This window comes from Ailuropoda melanoleuca, chromosome 15 (assembly GCF_002007445.2).
Source record: "Ailuropoda melanoleuca isolate Jingjing chromosome 15, ASM200744v2, whole genome shotgun sequence".
Taxonomy (NCBI): Eukaryota; Metazoa; Chordata; class Mammalia; order Carnivora; family Ursidae; genus Ailuropoda; species Ailuropoda melanoleuca.
Window position 1 is genome coordinate 52,454,108 of NC_048232.1, and position 17,903 is coordinate 52,472,010.

The window sequence follows — 17,903 nt, forward strand, 5'->3', positions numbered from 1 at the left end:
GGGAATGGCCTTCATTCTTGCAGTCTAGGCTGGTATATTTACAGACTTCCTCATGAGCTTCCTGATTTCCATTTCAACTCATCCCAGCTAAGCAGCCAGGTGTAATAAACCACCACGACCACCTGCTCCTTACTGTGCTGATGATCCAAGCTCAGGACCACTGGAGAATCAAGGGAGGCAGAATCCAACCCGTTTTACCCAAGGGTAGGATTCAGTGGACTCAACTTTGATAGACCCACTATGTGAAAAGATCCTGTGCCTCCGTGCAGAACCTAGGGGTGGGTCCAAGTGTGCTAAGATATACATCTTCACATAGACCTCTTTCCAGGCCCCCTTCTTGACTGTCCATGTGCTCTTCTGTGTATTCAAGAACAATCTAGTAAGAGAGCTGACTAGAGTGGTGTGTCTATATAAACATTCACATGGCACTATCCTTCCATCCATTAATACAACAAAAATAGGAGTCTCTGTTATGTGCCAGGCATTACACCAGGCACTAGCCAAAGTAGACAGCCCACAAAGATGGATCAAATATCATTTTTAAAAATCCTTAGTTGTTTATGGATAGAAATGCTACTGAGAAGAATAAAATAACTAGCAGGCATTGTGCGTTTACCATGTTCTAGGCATCCTTGTAAGCACTGCCCTACCTCATCTCATTGAATCCTCTCAACTAGCTGATCAGTACCACCATTAGCCCCACTTTATACAGTCGGAAGCAGAAGCTCAAGGACATGAAACTATCTGCCGAAGGTCACCAGCTCATCAGTGACAAAGCAGGTTTTCACAGCTAGGTCTAGCTCACTGAAGACCTCAGCTCCATCCTCTACTACGTGCAGCCCAACAGGTGCGCTGATCACACAATCCACTGACCTTTGGCCACAGGAGAACAGGGAAGATGGCACTTATCTCTTGTTTAGAGAAGGGGGCTTGCTTTTATATTTTTCTAATTCACTGCTTAAGAGAATCTCTTTCTTGCATTTATCCCCTTTTTTGCAGAAAGCCCATCCTTTAATTTTTTTTCTTCTTTGACCTCACTAAATCCCTATGAGGAGAGGGGAATACATTTTATTATCCCTTCTGAATCAAGGCAGTGTAATACATCTCCTTTTAGTCAGTGTGTTTAGCTCAGGCAACCTCCGTAATGTAAAGGGAAATTGGGGAGCTTGTGTTTGGACATACGTCTGCTCCTCTGAGGAACACTTCCATCTCAACAGTCTGCAGATAGCAGTGCTAGACCTTGAGACGGTCACAGGAATTGTAGTCTGCTGATTCCTGCACATTCTGGAAGACATGAAAGCAATTACAAATTGCTTAACAGATGATGCATAATATTAGAGATGAAGAATCTGGATGTGAACACTTACACCAGGGAAATCCTGCCGTGTGATTTTTTTTTTTCCAGTTCAACACCTTATGCTAACAGTATCTTACTGGCGTAGAGTTTAATATTATTGAATAGTGATCCACTATAAAAGGAAAATTAAGTTTCATCACACAGAAGACCAAACATGGACTTTGTTGCTTAGCAGACCTGTTCTGGGTTCTAAAAACCATGTTCCCTTAAGAAAGTTCCTTCACATGGCTGAACCTCAATTTGTTCTCTCACCAGAGAGAATGATAACCTGTATTTCGTGGCATGGGAAGATCTGAACTCCATAAATGAGGGCTTGTAATTAAAAACAACATTTATTGAGCACTTACTGTCAGGTTCTGTTGTAGGCACTGCACATATAGTTAAGTCTTTAATCCTCATGACAGTCCTTTGATTTAGGGGTGTTTTTTTTAGTTACCATTCCCATCTTACTGGTGAGGATACGAAGTCCCACATAAGTTAAGAATATTCCCAGATACATACAACTAGTAACTGAGAAGCCAAGATTTGAACTCAGCAGTCTAATTGCAGTCTTAACTACAGCAGTAACTGCCTCCAAAATTTCTGTGAACCTAACAGCTTTTAGGAATTCAGACTTAGGCTCCAGTCCATTTTCCTTTCTTGATATACCTTAATTTTAAGAATAGGACTTGCTCAAAGACGCCAGGAAAAACTGCCCCAACTTATTTTTGTAAACTGTTCCATTTTAAATTTTACCCTCACACACAACTGAGTTGTTTGGTTTTGTTTTGTTTGGGTTTTTTTTTTTTAATTTTTTTGTTGTTTAAGTTTCTATTTTAATTCTAATTCGTTAACATACACGGTCACATCAGTTTCAGGTACACAATATACATCACCCAGTGCTTATCAAGACAAGTGCGCTCCTTAATCCCCATCACCTGTTTCACCCATCCCTCCTTCACACACACTCACCTCCCCTCTAGTGACCATCAGTTTATTCTCTATAGTCTGTTTCTTGGTTTGTCTCCCTCTTTTCCCCCCCTTTGCTCATTTGTTTTGTTTCTTAAATTCCACATGAGTGAAATCGTATGGTATTTGTCTTTCTCTCACTGACTTATTTTGCTTAGCATAATACTCTCGAGCTCCAATCCATGTTGTTGCAAATAGCAAGATTTTATTTTTTATGGCTGAATAGTATTCCATTGTATATATATCACACATCTTTATCCTTGATCAATTGATGGACACTTAAGAGGAGTATTCTTAATTTACAACAGAAACACCTTCCTTCAGAAAGTTTTCCCACCTACCTCTGTACCATGCTCACCTATAAATAACATTGATGGTTCATTTCTCTACCTTTAATTCATTCTGGATAAATTTTGAATTAACTGTTGTATAATATTATACATTCTCTACTTGTTTGTGTGATTTTCCCCCATAAGCTTTAAACTACAAGATTCTTCTATTGTAACTTCTTACAAACGTAGTCCTATGTATCTATGGGTCACCTTCTTCAGCCAAATGCTTTCAAATACTCAAGGACTCAGACTACCTAAAGGCTTTTTACAGATAACACATTTTTTTAATTTAAGTGTAATTAACAGTGTTATATTAACTTCAGGTGTACAATGTAATGATTCAACAATTCTATACATTTCTCAGTGCCCATCACAGTAAGTATACTCTTAATCCCCTTGATCTAGTTTACCCATTCCCCTACTCACTTTCCCTCTGGCAACTGGTAATTTGCTGTGTTTCAGTATTTTTGTCTTTTTTTTTTTTCATTTGTTTCTCAAATTCCACATGAGTGAAATCATATGATATTTGCCTTTCTCTGACTGACTTATTTCACTTAGCATTATCCCCCCTGGTCCATCCATGTTGCCAATGGCAAGATGCCATTCTTTTTTTTATGGCTCAGTAACAGTCCATCACACATACACACACACACACACACACACACACACACACAATCCACATCTTTATCCATTCATCTATGGATGGGCATTTGGCTTGTTTCTGTGTCTTGTCTATTGTAAATAATGCTGCAATAACATAGGGGTGCATATATCTTTTCAAATTAGTGTTTTCATTTTCTTTGAGTAAATACCCAGTAGTGGAATTACAAGATCATATGACAATTCTATTTTGTTGTTGTTTATCATTTCCCACAGTGGTTGCACCAATTTGCATTCCCACCAATTTGCATTTGCATACAAGGATTCTTTTTTTCCTCCACATCTTCATCAACATTTATTTCAGATAACACAGTTTTATACAATTCTTTTCAGTTTCAAATTCAAAATGCTATCCTTATATTTCACATATTCTTTCTCCTAATTGAAAGATTTGGGGGTCTTCTGAAACTTCTGTGATTTCTTAAATTTTTTTTTATTTGCCAAGAATTAATTTTCCTTTCAAAGCAATGGAAATAAGGATTACCTCAAGCTCTTAATTTGTCCCTTTGCAGAATTTATTGAACAATGAATATTACTTTTCTGAGGTAGATTTCATGGAAATCTACAAATTATTTTAAGGTACAGTGTCGGTGAACATGCTTTTACATGATTTCACATTTGAAAAAGTGCTTTTTAAAAAATTAGCACTGGGGCACCTGGGTAGCGCAGTCGTTAAGCGTCTGACTTCGGCTCAGGGCGTGATCCCGGCGTTCGGAGATCGAGTCCCACATCGGGCTCCTCGGCCGGGGGCCTGCTTCTTCCTCTCCCACTCCCCTGCTGTGTTCCCTCTCTCGCTGGGTGTCTCTCTGTCAAATAAATAAATAAAATATCTTAAAAAAATTAGCATTGATTTCCATTAATAGGATATCACATAATAAAAACCACAGATAAAAAACAATCCTAATAAAATGATAAAAGTCATGGTGAAATTGACCAGATATGTATGGGTCAGTTTTCTTGTTTATGTTTCCTCAAAACTTAAGAAAATTTCTTTCATAAAAATTTCATGCTCAAAAAGATGAAAGCCAGAATGCCAATGCAAATAAGGAGGAAAGTCATCATAGTTTAAAATGCCTTGAGTTAACAATTGCATAACATAGGTCTTAAAAAATTCTTTTAGTAATCATTGCTCACAAAAAATCTGCGATGTATTTTACATAACTAAGAAAATCTCGGACATCTCAGCAGGGTCACTCCAACGGTCGGTCTGAATACATGCAAAATAAAGCAAATAAGATGTACCTATGTGCTTGTCTGAAGAGAGTGGCCGCCATTCAAATTCATATCATACTCCCCTTGCAGATAAAATATATTTTTGCACTGTGTGATTTAGTGACATCCAAGGGACCATTGAATTCTCTAATGATGTTCTGATTTTCTTAACAATGAACACCAATGAACTTTCCCCTAGGCAAACCACACGGAAACTAAATTGCTTCTGCAAAATGAACAATTTGTGAAATCTTGGCAAATGTAATTCCAAACACACTTAGAGATGATCCTGACGTCCTCTGTAACTCTGCCACAACATTCAATGCATTTAAGGCCTACGTGAGGAATACACTCATTAGCTGCATAACCTTTAAGCAGAAATGAATGAGAACAGAAGATCACCACTGAAGAGATAGAAGTCAAAAACTCTTGCGGGGAGGGGGGGGGAAGAAGTAATATGCCGATGAGACAGCTTCACTAAGAAACTGAGATTAATGAGGATGTCGTCAGGGGTGTTCATTTATGGCCTTTGAATTGTTCACTTCAACCCGTTTTCTGAAGGGGTAACTAAAGTTAAGTAAACGTCACACTGCTTCAAGTCAGTTAGATATAATCATGATGAAAAGTTCAAATTCCTAGTCTATATACACTGCTCCACAGAATGTCATCTATATCCAAAAACTGAAGGGACTATGCATGAGAAAGATTGTTTCTTTTACCCACAATCTGAGTAGATGGTTTTCACAGTGACCCTATGAAACTACCAAGTAGGTACGACATAAGTTTGTAGCACAAAAACTTCATCTTAGGTAAAGGGTTTCTTACAAATCCCACAGCATTCCATCTATAGAGGGTTATTCCTCCCCTGGAAAGGACTAAAATGGCCATAGTCACAATTGACTTTTATACCTATTCAGAAACTCAAATATTCCACCTCTTCAAGAAATGAAGGGTTCTTTTGCATTTTTACAAGATCCAGCTCCTTGATGTCTAAAAAAGGTAATAATGAAGCAAAGAAGTCGGGGAAACTTTAAAAATGTTATTCTGTTATTAAACTAGCAAGAAAATAATGTTAATACCTTTCATTTACAGATTACTATTTCAAAGCTCTTTTATATCTTTGATCTCATTTTATTCTTACCATTCATCAAAGGTAGTTGAGTTATTATATATAATTCTAGTTATAATTTCTCTTCAAACATCAAACTAGAGAAATTCCCGATGTTATTCATGTACCAATTTTAAAGCATACTCAGTCCTCCCAAATTGTGATTGTTTTCTCTTTGCCTTTTCTACGTTTTTACCCTGTCATGTTATTTCCCAATGATCTTTATCCATTGTCTTTGGCATACCTACTCTCCCAGAAAGCTTGATCCCCAAAATCCTACTTCCATTCTTTGCTTTTAATAAGAAATCCGAATGATATCTTAACTCTAAAGAAAATTTATCAGCCAGGTGCTAGACATAGCTTTTTCCCCCCCATCACTAGGGCATATAACAGAGCCTTTCCTTTTTCCCCCTCTCAGTCTTGACCAACTAATTCCAAGATTTTCCTACTATAGCACAAAAATTAAGAATTGCTGTTTTTCTCTGTCCTATGCCCTTTCTACAGTAAGGCACACTCTCTCTTGATCTGACCCTTTATACTGCCCTTTAGCTGTATGGCAGACACCGTGTTAGTCAATACTGACTAAAACACTGGGCTTATTTAATGAAAGAGGCAGATAGGTAAACAGACATGTAGAGTATAATATTACAAGTGCTATACTGAGAGTTTGAAAATTGTCATGGAAGCACAAAAATGGAAGAAGGGCCAAACTCTTAGTCAGGGAAAGACTCAAAGAGGTAACAGTTGAGAAATAAGTAGGAATCCAGTAGAAAAACAAAGGGAGGGAGGTTATACCAGGCACAGGAAGCAGCATGTTCAAACACTGAGGGCACAGTAGAACATGGGGCAATCAGGAACATTCAAGTATAGTTCTTGTTCTATTTCTTGGGTACTGCTTTGTACAATACTTTCACAATTTTCCTTTTTAAGTCCATGGCCTTTATCTTCCACACGGGCATGATCTGCAGAGATGCCCTTTGTACTTTCAAATATCTTTTCAAGTGAGAGGCCACCATTTCCATGAGTCTGTCTAAAAGGCAGTTGTGTTTCACCTGGATTCTTGCATTTCTACCATCTTAATTCTCGCTGCTTGTTAAGACGCCCAGAGCCAGGCACACTCACAAAGCTGGTCTTTTCTAGCTTTTGTCTTTCCCACTACACATTCACACCCACATCTCACCCATGTTTTCCCTTTCCAAGAATCCATTCCTCCACTCTATGTGGTATTCTTCCTTCATTGATGAGTATCAACACCTTGCCCCCAACCAATCCCTCCTGGAGCGTTAACTTCCCTCTTGCTTTATTGTAAAATTTATAGTATTTTCCTTTCAGTCAATAATAGTTTCCTACATCTCCCTAAAATTACCTGACAGCAACTTTTAGCAACTAAACTCCCCATGCTACCTTCTCCTGATCTATGACTTTTTATCTTCAGGTTATTTTTTTCTCATATGATTTGTTGACACACATGTAAAGGACATCTCTAGCTGTTCAACCACCACCAGAATGCATCTCTGTTCTGGATTAAAAGCAACTTAGAAGCCAGGTGCCCATGTTCTTCTCAATGGCGTTCTAGTTCACACTTTCCTATTTCCCTATCCTAATGCCAAATCTCCCTGCTGCCGTTAATGGAACTTCAACGTATCGTAGAATCTTTTCCCCCCAAAGAGATTGCCATAGCCTCTATCTCCTGTTTCAATCCTGAAGAAAACCAACAGTCTTAGCTTTAGCCTGCTCAGGTAAATCACCACAGTACGTCGTGATTTTCCTTCTGACACAGTCTACAAAATATATCCGTCTTCTCTGTCATCTGAGGTTCAAATCAAGTTCTTTATTTCTGTGGATTTGAATTACTGCAAATACATCTCCTGGGTTCTTCCCAGTTGAACTAATAATTAAGGTCCCACCCCCATAGTCCCTTGCCAAGCAGCAGGTCTCATCCCTTATGAAGTGAGTCTACATAAAAAAGTTTCAAAATCCTCCCACTGCTTTTCTCACCATGCCCGAGTTGCTTGATTTTCCTTATCGTCTCTCTTCCTTCTGCCCTCTTTCTAATAGAAGATTAAATAGATAAACATTTTTTTAACTCTCTTCCTCAATTTCTTTTCTCTCTTTTCTATTTCTTTCTCTATTTTTTCCCCACTGCCTTGCTGCCCCAGCCCCTATTCATCAGCTTTTCTTCCCCGTCTTCTCTTTTCTTCAAGTCTCCCATTTGCTAAGAACAGACCCACGACCAGCTAGCTGAAGCCAGAGTGGAGAAGCTGGGTTGGCCCCTCTGACCTCCCTAACCTTGCGTTTAAGTAGCTTTTCTCCCGTCACCAGCTTCTGTGTGACTCGCCTGTCTATACCACGCTCTTTTTATCACCTTCCTTTTGGTTCTTTCTTTTGATTTTGTGTTCCCCACTCACATGTAGATCTTCTGTAATCCTCAAAGATAGAGCAAGTGCTACTTACCTAGTTCAACAGCAAGGGAAGAATTTGCTTAGAGCGCCCCCTAGACCTGTCTAGTGGCACAACCTGGGTCTGCTCAGCATTCACCATCTAGTCTTTTACCCAGCCCCCTATGAGGAGGAAAAGGAAAACCTTCCTGGGCCAATGATGTTTCCTAATTGTGGGCCACTACCATTCTCTCCAGACTTCCTTTTGGTCACCATCATCCTGGAACTAAAAAGGGAAAAGTATTTTTTGGATAAAAACAGCTCCCTGGCTACTGAGCTTTCTCTGTCAAAACTATTATCCCATAGTATCCTTTCAAGTTAGTTAGGATACACAAGTAAACATAACTACAAGTGACAAAAGGTCAGGATACAAAGTCTTTGCAGTTGTTGAGTATGATTAGTAAAACTTTAATGCTGCTTTATCAGTATAAGCCTACGTAGAAATCATCCAAATGCCTATCTCTGCCACAAGAGATAATACTCTTCTCAAGGTGAAAAGTGCTCAACAATGCCTTCCAATGATTACCTGGCATTGTTTTCTGTTTTTTGTTTTGTTTTGTTTTGTTTTGTTTGTTTTGTTTTAGTGAATGTTTCAGGATCAATGGCCCACCTTCCACATAATTTTTCCTTACAATGCTTCCTTTTTTTAAGTGCAGAGGTCATTTTGCATCTTTGTTTAGAAATATGTTGCCCATGTTTCAAAATTACTTGCTATCTACATTTCACTATAGAAGATTAAAATATTTATTTGAGTTATGGAAACCAGTGCTAAGAATCCACTTTACCCCAGAGCCTCAAAGTCACATTTGGATAAGAAAATAGAATATTAAAAATCAGGCCTGACCCGGAAAAATCAAGAACATGCCATTAACATAGAGAGAACATTAATGGGACAAGGCAATTTGGTAAAGGTTTGTCTTTGGATACCTTCCAAACTGTTTCCCATTATCTCCTTTCTTCACATGTCCTCATACAACTGGTCATTTACCTGGATTCCCACTTATGCCCTCTTCTAAGAGAAACAGCATCCCAAATTATGGACATAATCAGGATCATCCCCATTTTTGCCCATTTCCACTCAGATAAATCTTCCATACCCCAAGAAACTATCCACTATAATTTAATACCATGATGGATTGTCCTATCATCCACTAGGGGGCAAAATGGTACATCTTATTTTAAAGGACTCCTAGAGATCTAAAGCTTTAGCAAAAGGGTATGAATGGTGGTACTTCAGGCATCACAGCACACTACAGCATGAAGACTCTTGACAAGAACATTTCTGGGACTCACTTTCCATTCTATATTCTGTTCACATTCCCCTACCCTCCACTCAAAATTCACATATAAAATTAACCACAACAAATTCCTCTACCTTCTCTAGAATGGTTCTTCCTAAAACATGTTTCTATAATGGCAGTTACCATTTTATGTTGAACTTCTGTTTTATGCCTATTGTCCCTGGCCAAAAAGAAGTCTATAAAGAGCAAGTTTTAGTCAGCCTTTTTTTTTTTCCAGTGCCTTGCACCATGACTGACATATATGTAAGTGTTCAGTAAACTGAATTAAGTACAAAATTAAGTGTTGCTCATTTTCTGCAAACCACAGAAAGCGGAATGGATTACTAATCCTACTTCTAAGTGGATTCTGACAAACAGCTAGTAGTCTCTGACAAAGTGAAGCATTCGGTAAACAGATATTCATTCTTTGGCTCAATAAATATGTACTAACCATCTTTTATGGGCCAAGCGCTATGCATGTAGATAAAAGGAATCATCACACAAATACATGATTGCTGTCCATGATTACAGTTACTGTGCATGATTATAATACATGACTATTATAATCAATATTTCAAAGAAGAGTATTGGAGGGCTGTTAAGGAATGTATGAGAAAAGCCTTATTTAGTCTGGCAAGTCAGGGAAGGCTTCTCTAAGTAAACATTGAAGTGAGGTCTGACAGATGAGTAGAAGTTAAACAAAAGGGAGAACAAGAGGACAGAACGTGTCAAGCAAAAGTAACAGGGTATGTGATGGTTCTGAGTATACAGTTAACATGACGTATTTGATCCTATGGAGACGACTGATGTGGCTGGAGCACAGAGGGGCCAAGGGCCAGGAGAGGAGGCTGAGGAGTAAGGAGGAGCCAGACCCCATATTATAAATGACGGTAAAGATGTGGGTCTTTATCCCTAGAGAGACAGGATACCTACCTGAGGATTTTGAGATTTGTTACATAAAAGGTGATTCTCCCCCACTGTATTTCAGGAGTAAATTTAGAGAGATCAACTAAGACTTCTAGAATAATCTAGATGACCAATTATTGGATTAGAATGATGAATATTCTAATATCAGAATATGAGATTTATTGGGTAAGGATGAAAACAAGTGAACCCACTTAAGAAATTTCTAACAGATAAAATCTGAACTCTGAAGTAGTTAGTGGTCAATGGTAATGCCCAGTTTTCTGGCTTGAGCAACTAGTTGGAGGCTGATAGCAATCACTGAAATAGAGTGAACTGGTTTTGAGAAACAAGATCGTGAGTTCAGTTTTTGGAATTTGAGTCAGAGATGGGTGTGAAATATTCTAATGTGGAAATGACAAGTAGGCAGTTGGATATAGGAGTCTGGAGTTCAGACAAAGTATCTAAAGTGAAGATACAAAGTTGGCACGTGGCAATCACTTCCGCGTTGTTATTAAAGCTATAGACAGGGATAGTATATGCATAATTCCTTTTATCATACCTCACTTTACTGAGTTTTTTACAAATTGAAGGTATGTGAAACAAGTCTATCACGGCCATTTTTCCAACAGCATTTGCTCACTTCATGTCTCTGTCACATTTTGGTAATTCTTGCACTATTTCAAACTTTTTCATTGTATTTGTGATGGTGATCTACGAACACTCAGGTGATAGCATTTTTTTTTAGGAAGAATTAAGATATGTACATTTTTTAGACATAATTCTATTGTACACTTAATAGACTGCAGTATAGTATAAACTTCTATATGCACTAGAAACCAAAAAATTCATTTGACTCACTTGATTGTGATATTTGCTTTATTGTGGCAGTCTGCAACCAAACTCGCAAGATCTCCAGGTATGCCTCTATTAGTTTATGAAGAAAAGAAATGGGTTAGGATTAAAGCTTGAGAAAGACCAAGACCAAGATTGAGTGGCCAGAGAGGCAGATAAACAAATCAAGAAAGCATTGTATCACAGAATTCAAGGAAGAAAGGGATGTCAAATTCTGCTGAGACTTCAGGTTTAAAAAATATTTATGGTTTACTAAGATGAATGTCATCTGAAACCTTAGCAGAGGCCATTTCAATAAAATGAAGAGCAAAACCAGTGGAACATGAATAAATAGGGACAGTGATTTTCACCGATTCACTCAAGAAGTTTGGCTCAGAAAAGGACTGGAGGGATGTGGCATTATCTAGAGAAGACAGCGGTTGAAATAGGATATTTGTTAAAATATAGTAGTGTTTGCTATTATATGTGCCAGGCACTCATAGCTTTACTATCTTTATTTTGCACGTTGATTTTTGTGTGCTTTATTGTGTCCCAGTGTCTGTGTAGGAGATGTCTAATAAATATCTGTTGAATGAACAAATGGTAATGCCCACATCTGCTCTTTTCACTCTTCTGTAGTGTACTTGGCTGTTGCTTATTTTTAATAAGCATTTCTATTTTCTACTTTCATCATTCTTATTTTGATCATGTCAGAATACCTATGCTTCTGTTATATCTAATAGGACTACAAGTGTAAAGTGTGTCTCCTATTGACAATACCTGTATTAAGAGGAAGTTTTGAAGATTTAAATCATAAAGCAGACATCCGTCTTTAATTGTATGAATTTTACATTTGTAGAAGAGTAACTTGGTTTGAGCCATTACAGGACCTTGCAAGTGCTTCTTTGTGTCTAGAACATTTTTACTCTCTTCTTTACATGGTTCACACTGACTCTTCCTGTTGACCTCTGTATCTCAGCTCAGGCACTGCCTACCCCAGGACATTTACTTATCATCCCCCCCATACATACTAGCTCTGATTGAAAGGGGAGAGCTAGACAACTTGTTTTAAAGGTAGATTTGAATGGCAAGCACAGTAGTTTTACAAAGAATGTGCATTTGGGGGGGGGGGCAGAGAAATTGATGAGGATTATCAGGGGTAAAAATCTCCAATTACACTCTTCGCCTCCTTAATTCTGTCACTAGACCCTAGAAAGTTCCAGCCTTCTCCTCTTTGCTCCCATAGCATTGGCGCCATCTCTATGGTACAGTTGCACTATGTTATCATTCTCCATCTAAGTCTGTCACTCCACTACTTTCAGAACTTTGTAAAGCCCTCTTATTCATCTAAGTGTCCGTGGAGACTGGACTAGAAGAGTCTTATGGTAGAACCTGTTTTTTTAAATAAGAAATGAATAATTAAATGAATCCAGAGTTAATAGGTTATATTGTATCCTCATAAAGTAAGTATTCAAAGACATGACAACTGTCTCATTCACCTGAGCAATTACCGTGTATTTGTGCACTAGGCCAGATTCAGTCTTTTTAGCCTCAATACATCCACGGCATCATTTCATACTGTGACCATCTGGACCATTAGATGTAAATACTGATTTGGCAAATAGTTCAGTGGTATGAGTACAGTTGTGGGAATAAAATGAATTTGAAAGCTACTACCACCCAAAGGGTATATTTAAAGCTACTCTTATTAAGATGAGAAACTTGACATTATCCCTTTTATAACTGGAAGATGTCCTAGTATTTTTATAAATGAAGAATATGCAAATCAGCTGAATTTTCATTTTGAGATTTTTGGACTGCCATTTTTTATTTGTCAACCTTTAAATAGACTCCCAACCTCAGAGAAAAACCCTCTACTCAGAGAAACTATCACCAATTTGACACACGGAAAGAAATCTTAGGATTAACATAAATAGAATATGCCCTTGTAAAATGTCACAGCATTAAATCAATTCAGATACCTTCTTAAAACTCATTCAAGAGTACAGCATTTCCAACAAGCTTGTGAACTTAGCTCCATTTGTGAAGGTCACAAAAATGAATCCCCCTTTTCACACATAAAATGATGGATGGTACTAAAGAAGCCATCAAATAAACATTCATTTTAAATCAAGCTTTTTATTTATCCATTGGAAATGACCTCTGTTCTAATATCTATACGTAATGCTTTTCAAAATGGAAAGGCATTTCTGTAGTTGTCTATTAAATCATTAATTTGTGTCCACTCTATTCAGAGGCTGCTTTAAAAAAAAATAACAGAATTATCAAGCTGCTCAGAACAAAGGTTCTTTCTGATTGTCAGCTCCATATTCTAAAAGAGCAGGTTAATTTCTCTGAATCTCACAGTTGGAACTTTCTTACACTAACTGGCAGTTTCCACCTAGTGATCAAGGCAATTGACTAAAATAAATTATACATAAAGCTGAAATTCCTAATAGTAATAAGGCCCCTTCATGAGATAATCACACCAGCTAAAGCACTCATCTGTCGGCTGCAACTCTACAGGGTTTTGAAATTATCTTATAAAAACTACATTTCCAGAAATGTTTTCATTTCTACTTTTATGAAAGGCCTAACATAGCCATGTCTATGGCACTAGGCACAAAGAAGGAGCTCCAAATATATTCATTAGTTGACTCATTGATTAAACTGGATATACTGTTCATAAAGCACTTGTGTCCATGCTGTTTACAAAGTGAATGGTTGGTGAGGCGCTCATTTTAAAACCAATCAACAGTTATTTATACTACTTAAGAAGGCACATAATAAAGGCTCATAAAATATAATCCCTGCTTGTCTGGAGTTTAGGGTGAGGGAAACTCACATATGAAATAAATAGGGGGGAAAATCATTGCTAGGCACTATGCTGATGGCTATAAAGCAATAGCTAGCAGAAATCTACATGGGCTAGAATAGTAAGGGGGTACTTTGTTAAAGATATAAACTTGGACTGACTTAAAGGTCGGGTCGGGATAATTTTGTTAGGCAGAAAGGACTAAAGATATTACAGATGGATTTCCTGACTATGCAAAAATTTGGTGGTTAAAAGGAATCACACTCAGAAATATAGTAATTGCTTTGATGAACTGCTCCCCACACACACCAATCTTGCACCATCTTTATGGACAAAATATTTATTCTACTGGCTGCCTGGAGTGTTGATGGCTGATGGCCCATAACTGGGATCCTTCTTCTCAGCATCACCCTCAGCAGAAGAGATCTCTGGTCCAAGATGTGGGGACAGCCCACATCCGATGACTGGTAGATTAAGGACCGTAAAAATTTCACCCCTTTTAAGAATTCAGAACCTATCTGAAGAGCTATCCCAGTTCCAGAACTCCCCATAGGATCGGCTGAGGCCTCTGCTAGGACTACATCACAGCCCAACTTTTCTGCCTTGCAGTTCTGCTCCCTGCACTCTCCCATAGGTGCTGATCCAAAGAACACACCACAATAAACCTCCTGCTTGCAAACCTCTGAGTCTGCTTCCCTGGAGAGCTTGACCTGTAGCAATAGAGGATAACATGGGGACCAGTCTGACTGTGTTTGATAGAAGGCAATCTGCATTTATTCATTCAAGAGGCATATATCGACCTTGACTCTGTGCCAGCCACTATTCTACAGCTTAGAACACAGCAGTGAGAAAAACATTTTTCTTCTCTTATAGACCTGATATTCCAGTGGGGAAAACCTAAACAAACATAATAGAATTTTAAGTGACATGTGCTAGAATGAAAAAGAAGCAGGGCAAAGGCCAGGTCATTTGTATGTTTAGGAGCAGACAGGACGTTAGATAGGATGACTACATAAAAACTTTAAAGAAGTGACATGGGAGCAAAAAGCTAAACGAATATAATTTTAAAAATGTTCTATACCCTGATTTTGTTAGTAGGTAAAGGCTGCATGCATTTGCTGAAACTCATTGAACCGTATGCTCAGGGTGAATTTTGTTGTATATTATTTCTAACTCAATAAAACTTTTTCAAAAGTTAAAAAAAAGAAAAAACTAATGGGGCAATCCATCATAGTATCTGGGGAAGAATACTGCAGACAGAAGGAACGGCCAAGGTGAAGGCCCTGAGGTAGTAGTGTGCCTGGCACGTCTGGAGAAGAGGAAGATCAAGAGTATAGTAGGAGGTAGGGATGGACCACATAGGCTTTTTTGTGTAAGGAATACAGATCATTCCAAGTCAAATGGGAAGACAGGGAAGAGCTCTAAGTAGAACTGTCTCATGATCAGATTTCCATTTTAAAAGGATTCCTCTGCCTAGTAAGTGAGAAAGAATCTAAAAAGGAGCAAGAGTGGAAGCAGAGAGGCTATTAAGAGGCCACTGTAGAGGTCTAGGCCAGCAAGGAGAACTTGGGCTTAAGATTATGAATCATTGGGGCGCCTGGGTGGCACAGCGGTTAAGCGTCTGCCTTCGGCTCAGGGCGTGATCCCGGCATTATGGGTTCGAGCCCCACATCAGGCTCCTCTGCTATGAGCCTGCTTCTTCCTCTCCCACTCCCCCTGCTTGTGTTCCCTCTCTTGCTGGCTGTCTCTGTCTCTGTCGAATAAATAAATAAGATCTTTAAAAAAAAAAAAAAAGATTATGAATCATTACAGTTTGCCAGGGACTGAGGCTTCTCAGTGTATACAGGACACTNGATCTTTAAAAAAAAAAAAAAGATTATGAATCATTACAGTTTGCCAGGGACTGAGGCTTCTCAGTGTATACAGGACACTTAGGGCTAAAACCAATAGTCTTTTTCAAATCAAGAGGTTGGTCTCCCTACCTGTACTAGAGTGAAGGCCTTAAAGTAGGGAGGTGAGGTCAGATTCAAAATATATTCTGAAGGTGGAACAGATAGTAAAGTAGAAGAAGGTTTAGATAGTTCGGGCGGAGACAAAGTCAGGAAAATGGGTTCAGACCTTTCAAAGATTAGCCTGGCATTAGAATACAGTCTCCACTGGACTTCGGAGAGAATATGACTCATGAGATCTTGCAGCAGACTGTTGCAGGAAAAAGATGACAGAAGTGTGTAGAGCTTGATCTCAGACAGAATGGAGGCAGAAGGGATGGAGGTGGTGATAGTGATGGTGACAGTGGCAAATAGCACAGTAGAGATGGAGGGTGTACTGGAGGTCGAGGTGAGGACAGTAGAGGTCATGTTGATGAGGATGAGGAAAAATTATGTAAAATTGAAAAATCCAATTTGAGAGACCGACAAAGAAATGTCAAAATTTGTGGGCTGAAGGACTAAAGGAAAAGAGAAGAAAACAGTGGTCACTGGGAACCGATTACTTAGTGACCCTGACAGAAAGGAATGTCAGAAAGGAGAACAGCAAGGGGAAGATTTGGTGATAAACTCCATTTAGTGAGACAGCATGAATGTAAAGTGAGAGTGGAATATCTAAGTGGGTGGTCAGTTGGAGTATTCGTTTGTCATTCCAGATGGCGGCCTGATTGTAAAGAAAACTCATTATTTTGAGTCAAAGGACCTTGTTTCAGTTCCACACTGAAATGCCTATATAACCGTGTGTAACCTCGGAGTCTCAAACTCTTTATGTGTAAAAGGAGCACAACAGTACCTACTTCACAGGGCTGTTGTAGAGAAAACAAGATGGAATTGTCAAGGAGAAGGAGCAGAGATGTAGATTGCAGGATCCCATTCCTATGTAAGCTTCCCAAGAACCAGTTCTGCTTCCCATCGTTCCACTAAAAGAAAGTTTTTCTAAATGTAGGAAACCTCAGTTTCTCGAACTTTAAAGTGATACATAAAAAGGCTTACTATTAAAGGAGTAAATTGCTACCCAACCATCCTTCTTGCAAATTGACATGTGAAAACTGAAATGAGACGTAGATGTGCAAGTGTCCATAGAACTCTCATAGCAAGTCTCCTGTGTAAGTGACAAGAGTGGAATAAAACCTTCACGTGCTAGAACAAGACCCAAGAAGAGGAGCGCATCTCCATCTAATCACAGAAGTTCAGTGAAAGACTTCATAGAGGAAAGAAACTACTTGCTTTCCCACAACTCATACTGACATGAGCCCCCCGCTCTAAGACTCTAAAGTAACCACACGCACTTACAAAGCAAGCCTCACACGTAAGCCTTACTTCAGCTGTGGCCAAATAGAAGCCATCTTCAGGAAGGGCCGGCAGAAGCCCAAAGTTCTGCCAGGGATGTCCCTCTAAGGGTGGCTTTGCAGCCTCCCCGAAATGCGTATCCTGCCTCTTCTTGCTGCACGTGAACTTCAGGTCCCCGCCTCATCCACAACACACGAAAAACACATTGCAATCCTATTTGGAAATGTCCTAAATCAATTAATCAACAATCAAATCAGCATGTACTGGCCCCAATTCTGAAGTCCCAGTTCTGAAATTTTCCAACCTGCTGCTTGGATTTGTACAAATATTGGAATAAGGGGGGAAACTTGGATCTCACTTGAAAGGAGTAAAATTGAAATGGCAAAAATGTCTACTTGTTGCCTTTTGGCTACGAGGAATTCAGAATTTTTCATTAACAATTCAGTCCAGGGGCACCCAGCTGGCTCAGTTGGTAGAGCATGCAACTCTTGATCTCTGGGCTGTGAGTTCAAGCCCCACATTGGGTTCAGAGCTTCCTTAAAAATAAATAAAATAAAAGAGCTAAATCTTAAAAAATTCAGTCTAATGCAAATACAAGTCCTTTCCCCAAAAATCTAAAGTATTAGACATTATCCTATTTGAAATGTAAAAAGACAAAAATTTAGGTAAGTTGATTCCACTAAAGGAGTGTTAGGCTCTTTTCAAAGCTATCTAATAAAGTTATGAAATTTTGCCAAAAGC

The 17,903-nt window shown here is 38.7% G+C and overlaps 1 protein-coding gene across 3 annotated transcripts in view; it reads left to right on the forward strand.

Moving 5' to 3' along the window:
- Window positions 1-17,903, forward strand: part of SYT1 (synaptotagmin 1) — a 567,865-nt gene that overhangs the window by 443,847 nt on the left and 106,115 nt on the right. The gene's annotated exons all lie outside the window — the stretch shown is intronic.